The 7694-nt window shown below is 46.4% G+C and overlaps 1 long non-coding RNA gene across 1 annotated transcript; it reads right to left on the bottom strand.

Annotated features, from left to right (window-relative positions):
• Positions 1 to 6557: 6557 nt before the first annotated feature.
• On the bottom strand, positions 6558 to 7470 carry LOC120944787. Its single transcript, XR_005750472.1, has 4 exons — positions 7297 to 7470; positions 7122 to 7192; positions 6851 to 7022; positions 6558 to 6755 (listed from the first exon to the last, which is right to left on the bottom strand). It is a non-coding gene; the product is annotated as an uncharacterized LOC120944787 (long non-coding RNA).
• Positions 7471 to 7694: the final 224 nt, after the last annotated feature.

Below are 7694 nucleotides of genomic sequence, written 5' to 3'. Positions count from 1 at the left end.
AGAGCTATTATGCTGAAGCAGGACTGCTTCGCTTATCTAGAGGCCTGAATCTGCAAGTTTCTCTCCTTTCACCAACCTAGTCTATCTACCTCGAGTTGACTGTTGGACCAGTAATAAAAGCACAGAAAACGTCACCCTGCTGTCTGGACATTCCGTCATTCGCTCTCATCACCATCCTCTCCATCATCATCCCTAGACACATTACAGAGGTAACATAATCATGCCGTTCCAAATCTAACCAGCGGCTCCTGAGGGGGTAGCGCTACCCATATATTGCAACATTATTTACCATAGTACTTAAAGGGTAACTTCATTTTTCTGCTTGTGTGATTTGGCTCACTGATTTTCCCAGAAGTCTGCACTTAGACCCCTTTCACGCTCCGCTATTTTTACCGCCGACGCTATTGGCGGATTTGCGGCATTTCGCATTTCAGCCGATAGCGGGCAACTTTTAACCCGCGCTAGTTGGCGAGAAAGGGTTAAAGCCGCGCTGTCCCATTGATTTCAATCGGCAGCAGCGGTGGAGGAGCGGTAAACACACCGTTTCTTCACCGCTCCAAAGATGCGGCTAGTAGGACTTTTTTTTACAGTCCTGCTAGTGCAACGTTCCAGTGTGAAAGCCCTCGGGCTTTCACACTGGGGACAATGGAGCAGCTGTTTGAGGGTGGATTGCAGGCGATATTTTTAACGCTATAGCGCCTGCAATACGCCCTCAGTGTGAAAGGAGTCTAAGATACAAGCCAGAATCCCTTGCAACAAAAATGTCCTTTTTGGTGAGATACTTTCAATAGGAAATCACGGTTAAAGGGATGCAGACCCAGCAATTTTCCTCACTAGAGGCCTATAGGTGTGCAAGCGGATTGTTAATTATGAAACCACTCCCATTAGACTCACTTAGAACAGGGGCCCAAAGGAACACACATGGATTTCTTCAGAATAACAAAGTTTGTTAAAATCTTTGAAATGTACATAGATCACCCAAAGGGGAATGTTTTTTTTTCTCAACAAAAGCGAAGTTACACTTTAAAGTATTACTAAATCCAAGACTCTGCATTCACTATATCTGATTTTACACAATACACAGAACATGGAAATGCAATTATTTTACTATAAACTGCTAAATGTCTTTTCTCATCAGCAGTATATTATAGTCTTATGACTTCTATCAGTGTCCAGCTGAGCACCAGTTAAAGCTTGTAAGAGGAGTTTTCATTCTACTCTGACTTTCCTATGAGGCTGCAGATCCCCTGACCCTCTGTCTGGACAGTGCTGATTGGCCCTGTGCTGATCACATGCACTCTCCCAAGAAAAAAAAAACTCTCTAGCAATACACACCAAACTGAGCATGTGCAGCTTTCCCCCAAGGCTCTGTTCTATAAGGAGATTGGTGGGGGACAGTGAGAGGATCAGAGAAGACAGGATCAAACAGCCTTCTACACAATGCAGAGGATTAACCCCTTAAATTCTACAGTGAGTATATCAAGCATGCCTTACTATTAGGGATGTCCTGATACCGATACTAGTATCGGTATCAGTACCGATACCGAGCATTTCCCCGAGTACTTGTACTCGGGGTGAAATGCTCTGATGCTTCACCCGATACCTAGGCATGTCAGAGTGATCGTGCGGCAGGGGAGTTGCAAGTCTTCCCCTGTGTACCGTGCTGTCTTCTCCCTCCGTGTACTGTGCTGTCTTCTCCCCCCGTGTACCGTGCTGTCTTCTCCCCCTGTGTACCGTGCTGTCTTCTCCTCCGTGTACCGTGCTGCCTTTCTTCCCCGTGTACCGCGCTGCCTTTTCCCCCGTGTACCGTGCTGTCTTCTCCCCCGTGCACCATGCTGTCTTCTCCCCCTGTGTACCGTGCTGTCTTCTCCCCCGTGTACCGTGCTGTCTTCTCCCCCTGTGTACCGTGCTGTCTTCTCCTCCGTGTACCGTGCTGCCTTTCTTCCCCGTGTACCGCGCTGCCTTTTCCCCCGTGTACCGTGCTGTCTTCTCCCCCGTGCACGTGCTGTCTTCTCCCCCTGTGCACCGTGCTGTCTTCTCCCCCGTGTACCGCGCTGTCTTCTTCCCCAAGTACCGTACTGTCTTCTCCCCCGTGCACCGTGCTGTCTTCTCCCCCCTTGCACCATGCTGTCTTCTCCCCCCGTGCACCGTGCTGTCTTTTCCCCCGTGCACCATGCTGTCTTTTCCCCCCGTGCACCGTGCTGTCTTCTCCCCCGTGTACCATGCTGCCTTCTCCCCCGTGCACCGTGCTGCCTTCTCCCCCGTGCACCGTGCTGCCTTCTCCCCCGTGCACCGTGCTGCCTTCTCCCCCGCGCACCGTGCTGCCTTCTCCCCGTGTACCGTGCTGCCTTCTCCCCCCTCCGTGCCGCTCTCCCCCTCAATTTGTCAGGATGGAAAGTGGAGGTAGGAGCCGCTAAACCCGGCTCCTACCTTTTGCGAATGAACAGAGTCAGCAATCGCTTCTCTCCATTCATTTTAGCTGAGGCTGCAGAGAAAGGGACTGGGGAATCTGTGTCCCTAGTCCCTTTCTCTGTTTTAAAGGAGAGATGTCAGAGGTCTGTTAAGACCCCTGATATCTCTCCAAGGACCCCCAACAGGGCTAATTAAAAAATAAAAATTGCAATAAATAATTAAAAATAAAAATTAAAAAACAAATGTAAATATAAAAAAAAAGAAAAAAAAAAACACTGACAATCCACTCCCCCCCCCCCCAAAAAAATCACTGTAAAAAAAAAAATATATTACAAAATAAAAATTGTAAAAAAAAAAATACTGCCACTGTCTCATGACATTAAAAAAAAGTATCGGTAATCGGTATCCGCGAGTATTTGAAAAAAAGTATCGGTACTTGTACTCGGTCTCAAAAAAGTGGTATCGGGACAACCCTACATACTATTAGGGGTGCAATGGATCAAAAACTCACGGTTCGGATCGTTCCTCGGATCAGGAGTCACGGATCGGATAATTTTTCGGATCGGTAAAAAAAAATGATCCCCCACTGTAATATCCACATCTCCTCCCCCGTACTGTAATATCCACATCTCCCCCCCCCCACTGTAATATCCACATCTCTCCCCCCCACTGTAAAATCCACATCTCTCCCCCCCACTGTAACATCCACATCTCTCCCCCCCACTGTAACATCCACATCTCTCCCCCCCCACTGTAATATCCACATCTCCCCCCCCCCCACTGTAATATCCACATACCCCCCCCCCACTGTAATATCCACATCTCTCCCCCCTACTGTAATATCCACATCTCTCCCCCCCCCCACTGTAATATCCACATCTCCCCCCACTGCAGGTAGTATGGGCAGACAGATCCCCCCCCAGGTAGTATAGGCAGACAGATCCCCCAGGTAGTACAGGCAGACAGATCCCCCCCAGGTAGTACAGGCAGACAGATCCCCCCCCCCCCAGGTAGTACAGGCAGACAGATCCCCCCAGGTAGTACAGGCAGACAGATCCCCCCCCCCAGGTAGTACAGGCAGACAGATCCCCCCCCCAGGTAGTACAGGCAGACAGATCCCCCCCCCCCAGGTAGTACAGGCAGACAGATCCCCCCCCCAGGTAGTACAGGCAGACAGATCCCCCCCCATGTAGTACAGGCAGACAGATCCCCCCCCCATGTAGTACAGGCAGACAGATCCCCCCCCCATGTAGTACAGGCAGACAGATCCCCCCAGGTAGTACAGGCAGACAGATCCCCCCAGGTAGTACAGGCAGACAGATCCCCCCAGGTAGTACAGGCAGACAGATCCCCCCCCAGGTAGTACAGGCAGACAGATCCCCCCCCAGGTAGTACAGGCAGACAGATCCCCCCCAGGTAGTACAGGCAGACAGATCCCCCCCCAGGTAGTACAGGCAGACAGATCCCCCCCCAGGTAGTACAGGCAGACAGATCCCCCCCCAGGTAGTACAGGCAGACAGACCCCCCCCCAGGTAGTACAGGCAGACAGACCCCCCCCCAGGTAGTACAGGCAGACAGATCCCCCCCCAGGTAGTACAGGCAGACAGATCCCCCCAGGTAGTACAGGCAGACAGATCCCCCCCCATGTAGTACAGGCAGACAGATCCCCCCCCATGTAGTACAGGCAGACAGATCCCCCCCCCTGTAGTACAGGCAGACAGATCCCCCCCCCCATGTAGTACAGGCAGACAGATCCCCCCAGGTAGTACAGGCAGACAGATCCCCCCAGGTAGTACAGGCAGACAGATCCCCCCAGGTAGTACAGGCAGACAGATCCCCCCCCAGGTAGTACAGGCAGACAGATCCCCCCCCAGGTAGTACAGGCAGACAGATCCCCCCCAGGTAGTACAGGCAGACAGATCCCCCCCAGGTAGTACAGGCAGACAGATCCCCCCCCAGGTAGTACAGGCAGACAGATCCCCCCCCAGGTAGTACAGGCAGACAGATCCCCCCCCAGGTAGTACAGGCAGACAGATCCCCCCCCAGGTAGTACAGGCAGACAGATCCCCCCAGGTAGTACAGGCAGACAGATCCCCCCCAGGTAGTACAGGCAGACAGTTCCCCCCCGGGGGGATTGTCAATCATGAAAGTCTATCTGGACATAAAAAGTAGATTTTTGAACAAACAGTCACACCAATTTACCTACAAAAGTTCATAGTAAAATTCTCAGTGCATTTGATGACTTTAAATATTGGACTGGATTTGAAAATGAAAATCAATTTGACCCCACTAATGACCAGAAAATCGAACAAACTTTCTTAAAAAAAAATCTTTAACATAAGTCTACTAGTGTATGGCCAGCTTTACATATATACTGACTCGACTCAGGGAACATGTCTTTAATTTGGTATACTTCCAATGATTTTTAATTAACCACTTGCTGACCGCCCTAAAGCAGTTTTACTGCTACAGGGCGACAGCTGTGCACCGTTTCCGTATATATATATATATATATATATATATATATATATAGGTGATTAGGCACTGCAGGGGGTGCGGTGCTTCTGCTCTGAATATTCACAGCAGAATCCAATCTGCTTTGCTGGGCACTTAATGTCCTCCAGCAACCGCCGCTAGTCAGTAAAGAGCACAGAACGGTGATCTGCATATGTAACCAAGGTAGATCGCTGTTCTGACAGGGGGGAAGAGATGGATTCTTTGTTTCTGGTAAGGAGGGACTAGAATCCATCTCTTAACCTAATAAAAACAGCACACAGTGTACACCAAAACACTGGCTAGGCACACAGTTAAGCCTTTGATCACCCTAGGTGTTTAGCATCTTCCCAGACAGTGTCATTAGTAAAGTGACGGTACATATTTTTAGCACTGATCACTGTAGTAGTGTCACTGGTTCCCAAAAGTGTCTGTTAGTGTCCGATTGTATTTCAGTCCTGCTATATGTCGCTGATTGCCACCATTTCTAGTGAAAAAAATATATCCCACAGTTTTTAGCTGCCATAACGTTTGCGTAAACCTATTAATATACGCTTATTAGGATTTTTTTATACCAAAAACATGTAGCAAAATACATATTGGCCTAATTATATGAATAAATGTAATTAAAAAATTGAGATCTGTTTTATAGCAGAGTAAAAAATATACACTGTGTATATATATATATATATATATATATATATATATATATATATTTTAAATTGTTGGTCTTTCTTTGTTTATAGCGCAAAATAAATAAATAAACCTGCAGTAGTGATCAAACACCACCAAAAGAAAGCTCTATTTGTGGGAAAAAAAGAACATACATTTTATTTGGATACAACGTTGCACGACCGCGCAATTGTCAGTTAAAGCAACGCAGTGCAGTATCACCCAAAATGGCCGGGTCAGGAAAGGGGGGGTTAATATTCTGGAGGTCAAGTGATTAATTAATTGTTTTGTTTACTGGAGTTTGTGAATCTATACTGAAATATCATCTTCTGTGGGCATTCTGTTTTCTTTAATGTAAAAAAAAAGAAAAAACTGAAATGTTTCTCTGAAACCGGTGCTCCAGGCTCTCTCTTATATTGGTGGCATGACAAACTATGCATTTAACGTGACAGGGTTGTCAAAGTAAGGAGTTTTTTCTTTCATTATAGTTCCACCTTATGAAAAAGCATGTCCATAAATTTCCAAAATGTTCTGAGAAACTGCATTGTGTGCGTCTCTAATTAAGGTTCAGGTTCAAGCTTAAGCCATACATTTCTGTTACTATTGTTGCAAAAAGCATAATAAAATCCATTTTATCTCAGAAACATTTCTTTAATAAAGTGTAACCAGGTCTACTGAATTGTCAGAAGTGCAGCCACACGGATCTGACTGTCAGTTCACTGTTTCTAATGAACAAGAGCACATGTCTGTGGAAAGGATTATGGGCCAGATTCACAAAAGAGATACAACGGCGTATCTCCTGATACGCCGTCGTATCTCTGTTTCAGGGTCTTCCTAACTATGCGACTGATTCATAGAATCATAAATGGAACATCTCTATATGATTCACGTAAGTTGCCAACACCCCTGGTAAACAGGAAAAAGTGGAGGGACCCCCTAAATGGGGCTTTAAAGGCAACAAAGGTATACAGTAATCACAGTAATCCAAAAAATAGATAATTTAATATTCAAAAATGGAAATTGTACACATATATCACATAGAATTATTTAAAAACAATACATGGTTAGGTGTCATTGAAAAGCAAGGTCCATGAAGACATACACGGCCCTACGCGTTTCGGATTACCCTTCATCAGGGGTCGAAGTATATGTAGTCAACGAGTATAAGAACCACTTTTCTAAAAAACAAAGAAAGCATATATGTTGCAAGTGTTACAAAATAGAAAAATGGCAATAAATACATCAAAAGGTGCAGATAAAAACACACACATACCAATCACAGCGTTTAATCAACCCTGCACACCCCAGAGAAAGGACACCACTATCAGGACGCAGAAAGACTCCTCTGGATGAAATTAAGAGGAAGGAAGCCGGCGGTGCAGAATCACATATAGCAAGACCTCAGGCCCATATAGTCACAAAGTAACATATGATAATGTAAAAACCTGTCCATAAAAAAGGGACAGGATAAATATACATGTAATGAAATACCTAACCATATGTAGAAAAATATGTCAAAAAATAATAATTAAATAACTGCATACCTGAGGTTAGCAGAAATGTGTCATATTAAATTTGGCCAGAGGTGTCAGTAGAGAGCTAGCAGAGCTCCAATCTGTGAATACAATGGATGGCAATAGAAACAGGCATTAGATAAGGAAGGAGGGAACCAATGCAAAAGGTGATAAATAAAAGGATCCAGAGTAAGGGAGTACTTACAAGAGACAAGCGCTCAGTGTGGCCACCAGACATGTCACTAGTACCTCTGCCGTCCAGCAATGTCTGACATTGTTTGGACGGCTAGAGGTTTATATAGGGAAGTAAGGGGGCGGGCCTAGGTACGGCGGGCGTGGTCGGAGAGACCAGGCGAGCCGTAATAGGCCGGTAGTGTGGAAGTGGGCAGTAGTAAACAGATAGCATGGGGAAAAGACTGAGAAGGCCTGTCAGGTGACAGTCAGTCACCTGACACGGAAAGGAGAGTGGGACAGGAAGTAAATGGGAATAGGCTAATGTAAAGGGAAGGGGCGGTGCGGAGACAAAGACTGCTGAGAAGGTGTCAGCAGTGAAGGTTAAACTGGGAAATGATTATTGGTTGTAAAAAACGGCAAAAAAAAAAA

Source organism: Rana temporaria, chromosome 1 (assembly GCF_905171775.1).
Source record: "Rana temporaria chromosome 1, aRanTem1.1, whole genome shotgun sequence".
Lineage (NCBI taxonomy): Eukaryota > Metazoa > Chordata > Amphibia > Anura > Ranidae > Rana > Rana temporaria.
Note: the sequence above shows the minus strand (reverse complement) of the source record. Positions and strands in the feature narration are given on the sequence as shown.